The 14,934-nt window shown below is 42.7% G+C and overlaps 1 long non-coding RNA gene across 1 annotated transcript in view; it reads right to left on the reverse strand.

Moving 5' to 3' along the window:
- Positions 1 to 658: 658 nt before the first annotated feature.
- LOC125916604 (uncharacterized) overlaps positions 659 to 14,934 on the reverse strand; it is a 139,625-nt gene continuing 125,349 nt past the window's right edge. The window contains exons 3-4 of the long non-coding RNA XR_007455978.1: positions 1,379 to 1,503; positions 659 to 881 (exon numbers count right to left, since the gene is read on the reverse strand). This is a non-coding gene — a long non-coding RNA (uncharacterized LOC125916604). The remainder of the gene's footprint in view (positions 882 to 1,378; positions 1,504 to 14,934) is intronic.

Here is a 14,934-nt window from a genome sequence, read left to right on the forward strand (position 1 = left end):
TGCTGACCAATGCGAGAATCTGTGGCTGTGAACTTGCCTCCCTAAAGATGTGTTCCATGTATCTACCAGCTCCTCTCACTACTGCCCTACCTCATCCCATTCGGCAAAAGAGAAATCAAGTGACATTTTCATTTCCACTTAAAAACCACCTCGCCAAGGCCCCAACTTCGTTAGGTTCTGCTCCTGTTTTCTACTCACCACGAGGGGCAGTTCTGTCTGTGGACTATGGTCACCATTTTTCTAGCAACCAATAACCTTTCTCTCGCTGGTTACTGAGCGTTTGTAACAAAGCTCCTTGCCCTTTTCCTTTTTAAACCCGGCTCATGTCTTCCTTCTTGCCAATGCCACGTATCTTAGAATTTTGCTAGGGTAGCATCTCATGCCCAGGTGCTACTTTCTAGGTCATGTTTCTGCTCCTGCACAGCAAGCCACCCCGGAACTTCCTGATTTAAAATAAGAATACTTTTGGGTGCCTGGGAGGCGTAGTCAGTTAAGCGTCCCATCTCAGTTCAGGTCATGATCCCTGATTTGTGAGTTCGAGCCCTGCCTCGGGCTCTGCTCTGCAGCTCAGAGCCTGGAGCCTGCTTTAGATTCTGTGTCTCCCTCTCTCTCTCTGCCCCTCTCCTGCTCATACTCTGTCTGCCTCTCTCTCTCAAAAATAAATAAATATTAAAAAACATAAAACAAGAATACTTTGTTACTGCTTACCTAGTCTACAGGCCAGCTGGGCAGCTCTCTGGTCTCAGATGGCCTCTCTCTTCTGTGTAGAGCACCTATGGGTCAGCGAGGCATCTCTCCTCCCACGGGTGGTCTGGCTACGCTTCTCCCTCTCATACCCCAGCGGGCCAGCTCAGGCTCTTTCCCAAGGAGGCCAGAAGGTTCTGAAAGAGAGTACAAGCAAGGTAAGCCTTCTCGAGTCCTAGGCTTGGAACCGGCACAACCACACCTCCTTCATTGGCCAACACACATCTCGACACCAGCCCAGATTCGACAAATGGGAAAACAACTCCTATCTCTTAAGGGGAAGAGGCTGGACCACAAAGGTGGTCAACAAAGGGGACAATGAGGTCAGGTTAAAACAACATTTTCCCCTGGATTTCCTATGTTCTGAGTCGATGCCTTAATTAACTAATTAAACGGAGGAACACATACGCCATAAAGAGCCAGTACTGACCCTCTGTCATTAAAGAGGAAGAAGGTCCCTCTCTCTGAATGATCAAAAGCAGTACACATTTCTATTTGATATCATCCATTTACTAAGGGGAAATCACACTGAATACGTGTACTTTATATAGTGTGGCTGTAAAAAACGTATGTAACGATTCCTTTTTTCCCTTTCGTTCTCTGTTCCACCCAACAGCATGAGTGAGAGAAATACCATGACTAGAATTCCACTGCCATCTGCACACACGTAAGGCGATCGATCCGCTTTGGTTCTGAGTCACGTTTGTGGCATTTCATAAAACGCACCAGGTACGTGTCTTATTTAGGTCCTCGCTTGTCCTGAAATCATAAAATAAAATGAATTTTCCATGGCAATCTCTGTGTCTGTAGTTTAGTATAATACAGTGAGTGACACGAACCAGCAAACTTCCTGATGGTTTAAAAGCACAGTAAGCACACCAGCACCCACTTTTCCTCCCCCTATGTAGGTGCCACGTGGTTCCCCCTCATACGTCTGGGTTCCCTGTTAGATAATTTTCATTCCTGCTTCCCCAGGTTCCTTCTCCAAGCTCTCACCTTCTGCCTTCTCAACAGAAATCACACCGATGATAGGTGTGAGTTTTGCTTTTTTTTCACGACAACAACGGAAGATTTCCCATGAAGAGCCATACTGTCAAATAATTATGAGCCAAAGGCTTATTGTATTTTAAACACTTTAAGAAATTTTTAATGTTTCTTTTTTGAGAGATAGAGAGACAGAGAAAGAGACAGATCATGAGCAGGGGAAGGGCAGAGAGAGAGGGAGACCCAGAATCTGAAGCAGGCTCTAGGCTCTGAGCTGTCAGCACAGAGCCCAACGCGGGGCTTGAACTCACAAACCGCAAGATCATGACCTGGGCTGAAGTCGGACGCTTAACCGACTGAGCCACCCAGGTGCCCTGAGGCCATTTTTATATTTTAAAATGATCCCTGGGTGATTCCACTGTACAGCCCAACTCAAGGACTGTTGCTAGCTGCTCAACGAATATTCCTTTGACTATGTTGTATTTAATTTTCTAGAAACATGAATACTGTTTCTGAATTTACTGACACCTTTTGAATCAGCATTTTATTCATTGTTCTCACGTGTGCACAGACTACCTTTCCTGATAATGGGTTCTTGTTAGGTTACATGAGTCGAGTAACCACATGACAAAGACAGAAAGACAGAATATGCTTTGCATACAAATTGCTTCAGCTAATCATATTTTGAGGACATAATTAGCAGCCTGGGGAAAAATAAACAAAGATAGCTGTAGGTTCTGATGCAACATCTTCAGGCCTTAATCTCTCTGGTATGGGAAATCTGAATAAATGTATGCTCCTTTGAGAGTGGCCAAATCGGATAGTGGCATATATTATTATTCAGCACCTTTGATGAGTTACAATATTAATTAAATGTTACAACTAAAGGACATTCAATGCAAATAAGGATAACTTTATAAAGTGATTTGGAATCTGACCAGCTAGGTCATAAAAAGAAGTGACTTTTGTTGGTTTCCATACAAGTCAAGAAAACTACATTTTTCCATAAAGTGGAACACGTGTCCACACAGCACTGAAACTTGCATGCACACCAATGATAGTTAATTCAGCAAGTTTATATTGCCCCCCTACATTGGTGGGCCCTGTGAGTTCATCATACTACAGTTTCTCTAGCCTATGACTTCGTTGACTGCAAGGTGAACATTTGGATGTGCCACCGAGAGAAAAAGTTGGTGATTAAAACACCCTTTCCACTGCTGTCTTAGAATAAGGAAAATACAGTAAAATTTATCGAACATTTACTATGCACCAGGCATCGTGCCAAACTCTAAACATCACAATAACCATAGGAGGCATCATTATAATTCCTGACCCGTGGAGGGTGTGGGGTGGGGAATTAGGTTCAGGGAAGTTACATCACTTCCCCAAGGTCACATGATCAGGTACTGAGCTTCAGAATCCCATCTTTAACAACGTAGTACTCTACTACTCACAGTCTATTTGAGAACAAACAAGATTTTCAAAATAAGATAACATGCAGTTTTGCACAGGGTTTGCAGAGAATTTCATGGTACCTCAAAAGAAGGACACTGAAGTTCAACTCTGGGTTCTTAGAAAGTATCCTGGAGCAGAGAGAGCTAGTTTTTAAAATACCTTGAAAAACAGGTTTTGCTAAACACGTAAAGCCTGTTTGCTAATTTGCACAGGTAACCCGATTATAAAAAGAATCTGAGAATTTGAGAGAGAGAAGAACATTATAAATCATTTAGAGCTTTTAGAATGAGGAACTTGGAACCCAGGGAGGTCAGTGCACTTGCTGAAGGGCAGAGTAGCAATTCATTGCGCAGGTAGTACAGGGCTAATAGCTCAGGACCTGCTTTCGACGATGTCATTATTTACAGTGCAAATTATAAATTCTGTAGACATGGTAACCCAGTGAAAAGTACTCAGGCAAGGTAGAGACACAACTGGAATTTTTATTCTAAAAGTGTTTCATTATTGGCAACGGGACAGATTTTGGGCGAAGGAAGACAAGTATCGAATTATTATGTAAGTTGGATGGTTCTCCAGGGAGTAAACTGGACACCCAAGACCACATCTGGTAACATCTATAGACATTTTTGATTGTCAGGACTAAAGGGAGGTGCTACTGGAACCTGGTGGATAGAAGCCAGGGATGCCACTAAGTATCCTATTATACATGGAACAGTCCCCTCCCGCTAACACACACACATAACAAATCTGGCCTGGATGGTAACGATGCTGAGATTGGGTAATCCTTTGGTGGTCCAAGAGGACATCAAAATCTGAACTAGCACAGCTCGGGGGAGTCAAGTTTCATTCATTCATTAAATACTGTGGATCTACTTTTGTGCCAGGGACTGTGACGTACTCCAGACAAAACAATAAAGATATGCACAGGGAACCCCTGTCCTCACATGGTTTACAGCATAGTGGGGGATATCAGTGAGTACTGAGCTACTTAAATATAACATTAAGAGGATCACGGTGGTGGAGGGGCGCCTGGGTGGCTCAGTTGGGTGAGCATCTAACTTTGGCGCACGTCATGATCTCATGGTTCATGAGTTCGAGGCCCACCACCGGGCTCGCTGCTTTCAGTGCGGAGTCTGCTTCAGATCCTGTGTCCCCCCACCCCCGCAACTAAATAAAAAATATCAGAAAAAATAATAATAATAAAGAGGATCAGGTTAGTGGAAATGCCGTGTTGGGAGTGCATCAACCTTTTCACAATTAAATTATAATTGATCTGTGCAGCCTACCATATATATGGTGGTACAAAAATAATGGGACTACCCAACACTTCTTGGTTTACATCATACTCCACTGAGGAAGTAACATTTAAGGCCATCTTAAGACGAAGAAAAGGAGGAAAATCCTCCTCGCTGCTGGAACACCATCTGCAAAAAACTGAGAATTAAAAGGAAGGGAACGGGTGGCAACCAGATCACAGAAAAAGATGTGTGGGAAAAAGGAGGATGATGAGGGTCACAGGGGCGAGAGCACACAGGCCATCATTGTTTTCAATCCAGCAATGGAAGGAAAGTGCCCTGAAGTGCTGACTCACAATAGAACAATATCCCCTGATTTCCGGGGAAACCCGTGATGATATAAAAATGAAAACAGCAACACCACATGCAGCTGTGCTTTCTGAATGGTACAGGGGTATGATTAGAGTTTAAGAGTTTGTGATTCACGTACCTCCTTTCAGGTACTCGGGAAGGGCATTATTTAGAATGGTTCTACAAACTTTGGGATTGGATTTCAGCGCAGACACACACACACACACACACACACACACACACACACACACGCATATATTCTTTACTTAAGCCTCAATACATTTCTAAAGAAACCACTGTAGTAGCTATGAATTTACTTATTTAAAGTCTTCAGAATGAAAGAAATAAAGCACCTCTTAATGTGGTATTTCAGTGAAATGTGGCCTTTAGTAAAGACATTTTAAAGTGCAAAGGAAGCTTTTTTTTTTTTTTTAAGAGATTACAACCTAAAACAGGAGAAGAGGTGTTTTGTTTTGTTTTGTTTTTTAATTTTGGGGGGGTCAATCTTGTATTTCCTTCTTAACAAAAATTAGTTTTGGAGAGAACAGCATCCCTCTGATTTCATGGTATTTATACGAAAAATCGTGCCTTTCCCAAGGGTAGTAATTAAATAACTGAAAAAATTAAGATGATAGGGAATTAGTGGTGCATAAAGAAAAGAGCCATTTCTTTTCCTTTAAAAGATATTTGTGACGTTTAGTATGGCCTCTGTGTGGCAGAATGGTGAATCTCTGTAGTGTTTAAAATATTTAATACACAGTTTACCTGTGACAGAATTAAACTCAACAGTGAATTAACATGAATTAACAATTTGTATATAAAAGCAAGATGGCAAAGAGGAATGGGCACAAGGTATCAGAATCTAACCAACCTGATTGTGAATCTTGGCTGTAGCCTCTGACCTGTCCACCCAGCGGCCAGGTAGGTTCACGGGAAAGTTGGATTTTACTATAGCGTCAAGGATCCGTTACTCAGAAACTGAATACTGTTGGAAAAAATGATGCCTAAGAAATAGAAAGCAATGTGACAACTTGTCAGACAGACTCAACTATTGGAGAGTGTTTCAGCGATGTTCCTATGGGGGGGGGGGGACTCTGATACTAAATCAAGGGTAAGGTTCAGATATGCCACCTGTTTTAATATCTTTAATTTTATTTGAGAAGATTTGCCCAAATCCAATGCAAATGAAAAGGCGGGATTAGGATATAGAGAAAGTGGACATGACTTCAAACTGAGAGATTATTTCTTGCCTCTAACATTTTGATCATTTGAAATCATTCAGACACTGAGCTGACATACATATTCTTTAAAGTATCACTGATGAGGCTCACATGATTCTTGTCGTTTGAAGACGGCATTTCACTCACAAACTCCTATCATTAATGATAACCGAGCATGATAAAAATAATTAATGACATATCAGCATTTTTCGTTTTAAGAGAGCTGTACTCTGAGATAGGAGTTTAGTGAGTATTTCCAAATTTCCTGGAGGGTCGAGAAAGCTTGTTACATTATTACTTGCAATTATAATGATAGAAAAACAATGACAGGTTATGGCTTTGTTTCCAGGGAATTATACTGAAATATGGAAAATAAATATGAAAAATCACAGTATTTTCTAAGTTATAAATCTGCTTCAAACTGGTTTGTATACTTGGGATACAAAGTTTGATAAATTTCCTCTCCCCAGCTGAATGATTATAGCTCCTTGGTGAGCTGACCTCCTATTTAAAATGTAAAATGAAGTGTCAAAGCTGCCAAAAGTGTCTTTAACAGACTGGACAGGGGAAAGAGTAATTGAAATTCAGAGCAAGCAATTAACTCCATGGTTCATCAAATCACGAAATCTCCCCACTTTTTTTTTTTTTTTAAAGATTTTTAAAAACAAAACCCGTGATAATCAAAAGACTTCCTTCTTGTAAATTAAGCATGTAAAACCACATCTGCTTCTTCAGGATAATTAATTCATTGACATTTGAGTCAACTGATAGGAGCACAAGCTAGTGCCATTAGTTAATTAATAACTTAAGAAAACACGTGTGGAGTACCACTTCGTCCCAAGTCGTGTACCAAGTGCTGGGGACACAGCGAAGAAAAGGTGGTATCATGGCCCTCACAGAGCATGTGATCTGTCACGGGATTCTAATTTCAGGCTTATCGGGAAGCGACCGTGGGTCAAGGGTGGGCACAGAGATGCTGTCTGGGGCCAGACTGTTCAGGCAAATAGGCCAGCAAGGTGGGAAGAAGGAGTCTGACGATGGCCAAACACAAATGCCCTGAAACCAAGTGGGAGCACCAGCTTCTAGTTGGCGCCCTCTGCTTTGGAGGGGTGAGGGTAGGGCGCTCTAAACGTGGAGGGAAGTGGGAAGTCAAGTGTCGTGAGACTACCGCCCACTGCTCACGTAAGTACTTGCCTCTGGTCCCCACCGAGTCAAAAACTAAACTGGATGGTTGGTGATGGGTCCGGTCCTGGCAATCCGATTCAGAGTCACGCATTAGGGGATAGTCCTGTGATGAGAGAGCCACCTACAGGGAGCAGGGTCTCAAACTGGATTCTAAGAAGATTCTAAGAAGAGGGTTCATCATGGCCTTGGAGGAAGCAAAGGGCACTGGCCATCACTGCCAGACCCCCAGGCATCCCCAGTCTGTCCCTGCTTCAACCGGAGCAGCGCCCCTTCTGGCTTATTATCCAAGGGATTAGAAGTGGCTTTTCTGCTTTAAAAATATGAAAAGAAATTGAGAACAATTAGCTAATTAAGTATTAAATCCTTTAGTATTTAGCAAATTGTAAACATATAAATAAAATAGGAAATAAATATATAAATTATAAATAATTATATAAAACAAATAGGATTATATATATACACATATATATGAATATGAACATATTATATATAAACATATACTTATGAATATATATATATATACATATATATATGTATATAAAGACATGAGGTTTTTGGCTCTTGAGTGGCTCTTTCCTGGGATACTAGCCCTACCACTTACTAGATTACTAGATGTGTGTCTCCGGTGGAGTTACCTAATTCATCTAAGCCTCAGTCTCCTCTACCAAGTGGGGGTAATAATGGTACCCATCTCCTAGCGTGGCTGAGAGAACGGAGAGTCAATACAGACAGTGCAGAGAAGACAGCCTGGCACAGAGCACGCTCCCAAGTGGGGTCACAGATTTTCTTTCTGTGGCCAAAGGCACCTGCTGCATCAAGGAAGACTGGGACTGTTAAAAGGTGGAGGAAAAAAGCAGCATCGGTATTCTGCTTTTGACTTTTCACTAAGATTTTTGAGTCCCTAGTGACAGAATAGCTCTTGACAAGTGAAGAGGCTTTGTTTGGGAGAAAAGGTCATGGTCAAGTCAAAACCTTTATTCTGCCTTTTGAAAGCTAAGATGGGGTGGCTGAGAGTGTGAGGTTCACTGTGCATGACGAGGTAGGGACAATGTGGAAAGGAAGGTGGTCAGTAAGGGAAAGTGGAGGAGCAGTGTGGTGTCCTGCCCTGGCGCTGGGAGTTGGTCAAAGGGGGACGTGAGTGGCAGAAAATGTACCAGGGTGCCTTCTCCCTATTACCCCTCACAGGGCATCAGAGGTACACAAAGTGCAAAGTGGAAGGTGGTCCCTGAGATCAAAGCCTTCAGACAGTGTCCCACGTCCAAGTTCCCACAGATGGCACTGCCACGCACAATCACCAAGGGTTCCCATGTGATTAGATCCTGAGAAGGCCAAGTTCACATTAGCCGGTGACCTGCGGACACCTTGGAGTGAGACAAGGAGACTGCAGATAGTGGGGCCCTTCAAACTGGAGGCAGAAGGCTACAAACAGCAGTGGGTACCAGACATCATCAATAGCTCATCAGTCAAGAGCAGGACAGATAAGCCACTGGAAGGCAGGGTCCCCAGGAGCTTACAGGAACACTCGCTTCCGAGGGCAGAGGGAATGGAGGGCGACTGCCCAGACATTTAGGATTTGCACACATCCTCCTTCACCCAGCAGCCCTCTCTAGGGGATAAGGAGGGAAAAAGGAAAAATGGGCTATAGACAAACAGCCATACAAAGAGATTTAAATTTTGCTGGCACTTTCTCCTAATGAATCAAAATTAAACAGGAAGAAATTGTTGCCTTGAATTTGTTCATTTAAAATCATTTTGTGCATTCCCCATCTTCCTGCTGTGGTTAGCTACTGTTAGAAACTGGGCTCCAGAGCAAGTTCCAGAACATTAAGGAAAACGACTTTTTTTGAACATTTCAGTTTGAACAGGACCCCTGTACAAAACATAAATGACCCTCAGGTGTGCATTATTTAGCTGTTACTGATGGGATCACCCTGTCTCCCTGCTCTAGAAGGTCCTTTCAGAGCCTAGGGCAGAGGGCTCAGAGCAGTCCTGACGTATGTGACATTTCTGAAGGTGGTTTTGAATATATGGGGCTAACACCCAATGTCCTTCCCAAAGCCCAATTATCCTCAAATGGGAATGCCGAGTTTTGTCTCATTTTGATTCCTTCAGGGTCACTACTACTCAGTTAGACCTGACGATGAATAGGAACAATTTCTTATTTTCCTGTTTGGAGTTACTAGTCATTTATTACGACCATCCAGCTTGCTTTCCATAACTTGTCCTTGGGTGGGTTGGGGAGAGTGTCACAGAACCTTTAGAGAGAGAAAGAACCTGAGAATCTAGTCTAATTTAAACTTTTTACCTTTATTTATTTATTTTGAGAGAGAGAGAGAGTGGGGGAGGGACAGAAAGAGTTAAAGAGAGAGAGAGAATCCCAAGCAGGCTCCACGCTGTCAGCACAGAGCCCAATGGGGAGCTAGAACTCACGAATGGTGAGATCATGACCCGAGCTGAAATCAAGAGTCAGTCGCTTAACCAACTGAGCCTCCCAGGTGCCCCAAGTCTTATTTTATACATAAGCTGAGTCACAGGTGATCTAGGTGACTGGCAGGGGGCCACCTAATATGGCACCCCTGAACTTCCAACTCCTTCTGGTGCCCACCCAGAGCCCTAAGACGCACACGGTGGGGCACACACCAGATGTGGCCTGAAAATACATGAGGGCAAGTCTTTGGATCCACTGAAACCAGCATTCCCCTTACAGACATGCATTATAGAGCAATTTCCCGAAAATATCGAGCACACATTGTCAGCTCCCGCAAAAAGAAAAAAAAAATAGAAAAGAAAGAAAAGAAGAGAAAAGAAAAGAATGAATTTTGAGTGGGGTTAGCCACATGTGCTGAGTACTTGATTTCTGGAGGAAACAACCCCTGGTTATCAAGAACTGAGTGAAGAGTTTACCCATTCGGGGGCCTGACAGAAATGAGCGAAAAGGAATCAGATTTTGGTTTTGTTCAGCCAAGGGAGAGTCATTTGACTTATAGGTTCACACACACACACACACACACACACACACACACACACACACACAAAGCAAACTTGGCTGCAGAAGGTGTGCTTTCCAGTTGAGAATTCCTAGGTTTTATTGGAGTTCAGTCAAAGTGGAACCTGTTGATGGAGGAGGTTAATGTCTATCACAGTCTGGGTATTTCTGCAATGACTTCTTTCACAGCGTGTTCATTTTAAGAATAAAGAGGTCTTTATGGTGAGTGAAAGTTTAATGAGGATTACAAGGGCCCCCCAGATGCTTACGACCCATTTGAATAACCCATAACCTCTATGTTTATCATGAGAGGGAACATGCCTATTTAAGGTATTACAGACATTCTTCAGAAGACCTTTACAGTTTCCATAGGCATTTTCAAGAATTTTCTTCTACATTCTGCAATTTATAAGTTGCAGAATGTGTGTTACTATGGAAACGACCTCTGGTCTCTTTGTTACTCAACTACACGAAAGATAAGCTTTGGGGATGTACCCCCACTAGTAAATATCTTTTCTTTGCTGTTTACCCCTTCATACTTCCTTCTGCTGTTATACATGCTCGCTGTGAAACATCAGAGCAGGTATTATAAAGAAGACAAGTATGGAGTTTAATAAAAGCACAAATGTTTTCTGGAACCTGAATCGAGGGAGCTTTAGCAAAGTCAGCAAACGAAGGGATGTCATCGCAGCTAATATTTGTTAACTACTTAGCAATAGTTTCCTCCTGTGAAATTCAAACTTTGGTGTGTGCGTGCAGGAGAATCACACAGTGGGCTTGCTTGAAGCCCGCTGCTGGGCTCCACCATCACAGTCCCCGATGCGAAAGACCCGGGGCAGGGCCCACAATGTGCTTTCGGAACAAGTCCCAGGTGAAGCTGGACACTGGTGACCCAGGCACCGCAGAGAGAACCACCCTGCCGACCATCGTCCAGAGCTTTTTAAAAACAATTGTAAAAGTGGGGCGCCTGGGTGGCTCCGTCGGTTAAGCGTCCAACTTCCGCTCAGGTCATGATCTCGCGGTCCGTGAGTTCGAGCCCCGCGTCGGGCTCTGGGCTGACAGCTCAGAGCCTGGAGCCTGCTTCGGATTCTGTGTGTGTGTCTCTCTCTGCCCTACCCCCTGCTTGTGCTGTCTGTCTCTGTCTCTCAAAAATAAGTAAACATTAAAAAACTGTGGTCAAATATCCATTACATAAGATGGGCCATTTTAACCATTTTGAGGCGCAGGGCATATATTATATTCACGTTGTGGTGCGACCATCATCGCCGTCTGCCTCCGAAATGCCCTTGTCATCCCAAAGTGAAACTCTTCCCGCTAATAAATATCTTCCATTCCTCCCTCCACCCAGGCTCTGGCAACTGCCATTCTACAGTCTCTATGAATTTGACTATTTCAGGTACCCCGTAAAGTGAAATCATACAGCATTTGTCTTCTCGTGACAAGCTTCTTTCACGTAGCCTGATGTGATCAAAGTTTATCCACGTTGAGTGCGTATCAGAACTTCCTTCCTCTCTAAGGCTGAATAATATTCCACTGTATACGCATACCACAAGTTGTTGATCCATCCATCCATCTGATGATGGACACTGGTTTGTTTCCACCTCTTGGCTGTGGTGAAGAATGCTGGGAACATGGGTGTACAAATATCTGTTCAAATACCTGCTTTCAGTTCTTCTGGGCATATGCCAAGAAGTAGAAGTGCTGATTCTAAGCATTTTACATGTACAATTACACTTCAAATTTAGAAAAAGGCAGGTTATTATTTCCATCTTACGGTTGAGGAAAAAGACGCCCAAAATTCACCTCATCTGACTCAGGCCACACAGCTCGTAGGCACAGGTAGGCCGACTCCTCCATTCAGGTACCCAGGACACTTAACTGTCTTCTCTGCCCGAAGGAAGCATTTCACTGTCCCTGGAAAACTCCCCACATTGATACAGACATTACTTTTTTAGAATAAAGAGTGGAAGTAATTACGTTTCCAAAATGACAGCTAGCATGAGATTCAATAATCTAATGTATGTAAGGATTCAGGTAAAGGATAAAGCAAATCATTCTTTCCAGTTTGTTAATTCACGCATCTCTTCTTTAAATTATTTCTGGAATAAAGTAGGCTAAACTATCTCTAAAATCTGCCACTTAGGGGCCAAACTATTTTCAATCGCGTAAACATTTCCTCTCTGAGCCGTCAAACATGACGATGTGACAGTGGAGGGGGACTGTCCTTCCAATAATCAGAACAGCAGGATTGGGCCCTTGTCGTATTCAGTTCTCTGGATAATTAAGCCAAGCCATCCACGGAGATATTCCTGCAGTGGGCTTTACATGCAGTTAGGTTAGATTAATCTGCCGCATGAATTAGAAGCCACAATCTAAATATTACAGGGGAAATCCAGCACAGGATATAGGACACAGGAGAGCAGAAAACAACGTGGCTGAGAAACTCACAGGGGGTGCGCGGTTTCAAACACTTGATTCTGTTTCTGGAATGCGCCTTCCTCCTCCGTGGGCTGCTTACTCCCACGTCTAAGACTCAAGAAGGCTAGTAAGCGTGACAGTGCACATCAGGTATGAGAGATGATGAAAGTGGTGGATGAAAATGGCCCGAAGACTAGAGGGTGTCATTAATTACGGATATTTTAAATATTTTAAAGGCGCACATTTCTTCTCCTGGATGTGCAATCAGGATGTGGGGGGTTTTAAGGCTGCAAATAAGCATTTCCATTCTTCAAGCCCGGTCTCAGGTCATACACATGTGTTGTCTTCCTTGCCGGCCTCACTGCTTTGAGAATATTGAAAGATTATTAGAGCACTATTGCTTTTATAGATACAGGTCAACCTTCAGCTAAAAGAGACAGGAGAGAGGACCAAAGGCACTTCTCCACCCCTTGGTCTAGTTCTCCAGGCAGTATGATACCGTAATTCTAGGAATCTAGGGGAGAAGGACTTGTTACATAAACAGCTGAGAAAGGTGGGCACTTTGCCCTGCAGGTGACAAAATCCTGCAAACAGGTCCCCATCTCTAGTCTTGGATGCTGTGACCAAAACATTGCCAGCGCTCCCAGCTGCTCCTTAAATTATATACTTTTCCATCTTATTTGTGGAGTTCTAAATGAGCTGCCATTTGTGGGGGATTCTACCCAGCCTCTCCCCTCCATCTTCCAGAAAATAGTCCTTGCCCCCTCCAAATTACCATAAACATGGCTCTCCTAGCTTTTTTGCTACAACACCTAGGATTGCTATTTAATGAATCTGGAAATTTAAATTTTCACGAAATAGCAAAGGACTTATCACATCTCCTGTGGTTGCACGTGCACTGAAATATTTTTCTTTTTCCATTTCATTGGTGATAATTCATACAAAGGGAGAATAGCAAATTAAAGATATAGAATGTCATGCATTCTCTTTTTTGAATGTATCATCTGCACCCCAAGTCCAGCCTTTATTTTTCAGGTTAATTTTCTTATACAAAGAAACTTTTAAAATACTTTTCTCGTATTTAGATATAATGTTTAAGCATGAAAAAATTCTGGATGGGTGTCTCCTTGAAATTGTTCCTACAGCTTGAAGTTCCTTCCTTTTATCAACATTTGACTATATTTTCCTTTCCATACCTAGAACATTCTTTTCATGTCTGAGCCCAAATTGCTCTCTGATCAGAAACATTGGTTCCACTAAATAACTCTTTCAGTTCTTAAAGTACTTATGCTTCTCCAGACATTTAATGTGAGATCCAAGTATTACTTATAAAGCTGCATCCTGTTGTAATGTCTCTGCTGAGGAATCTTAATTATTTCTTGTTGGTATTTCTTTAAATAATGGGTTTAAAGATGGTGCCTGAACATTCAATGTTCTCCTTTCCAACAGTCAGGATTCTTACTTGCATACAAGGCGTACACACACACACACACACACACACACACACACACACACACACACACACTGGATAATTTAAAGGAAAAAGAGCCTCACAGAAAGAAAACTGAGTAGCTCACAGGCTCTCTAGGATCCTAAGAGATTTGCGGGGGGGTGCTTTTCAGGAATACCACCCCAAACCTTACAACAGAGCCTCCTGCATACCTGTTAAAATCTGATTGACCCTACTTCCTTCTCTAATCTTCACGAGTCAGTTCTATGAAGACTTTGCCACTTTCTGCATGTGATATCAGTGCCTTATCTTGAGCCTGCCTTCACAGGTTGCCTGAGAAGGAAATTCTCTAAGCCGTAGGTGGGAGTCACCCCAAGAGCCCAATAGGGAGGGGAGCCAATGCATATGGAATCACACTGGGGCAGAGGATGGGTTACTGTTGGTCCTTTTCGTCACCCAGGTACACAGTTATGACCTTTATTTCATTAAGTTCCCTCAGACAGTCCTAGTAGGATGTAGCCTTGTGGCTCACCATGGTAGCTCATCTGTATTAACTTTCTTTCCTTCCCCGTTTCAACTCCTGCCCACGAACTCCTGCTCCCTGACATCACATTCCCCACCAAAACTACCAGCTTACAAGTCTGTTCCTTCAAGGTTTTCTTTGCAGGAAACCCATGATAAAAAAAAAAAAAGTTTGATTTACTACGAATCTTATTCCATTCCTCTCTTTATTAGCTTGTAAGTTAGGATATTCCTTTTATTCCTGTGTTATGTTTTTAAAAAGTTACTCTAGAGATTACAACAGGCATTCTTGATAAAGTCGAATTTAAATTAGTCCTTGTGCCACCTTCTGGTCAATACATGGGCCTGATTCATGGACTCTTGGGGTTGACTATTTTATTATGA

This window comes from Panthera uncia (assembly GCF_023721935.1).
Source record: "Panthera uncia isolate 11264 chromosome E2 unlocalized genomic scaffold, Puncia_PCG_1.0 HiC_scaffold_20, whole genome shotgun sequence".
In the NCBI taxonomy this organism is placed as follows: Eukaryota; Metazoa; Chordata; class Mammalia; order Carnivora; family Felidae; genus Panthera; species Panthera uncia.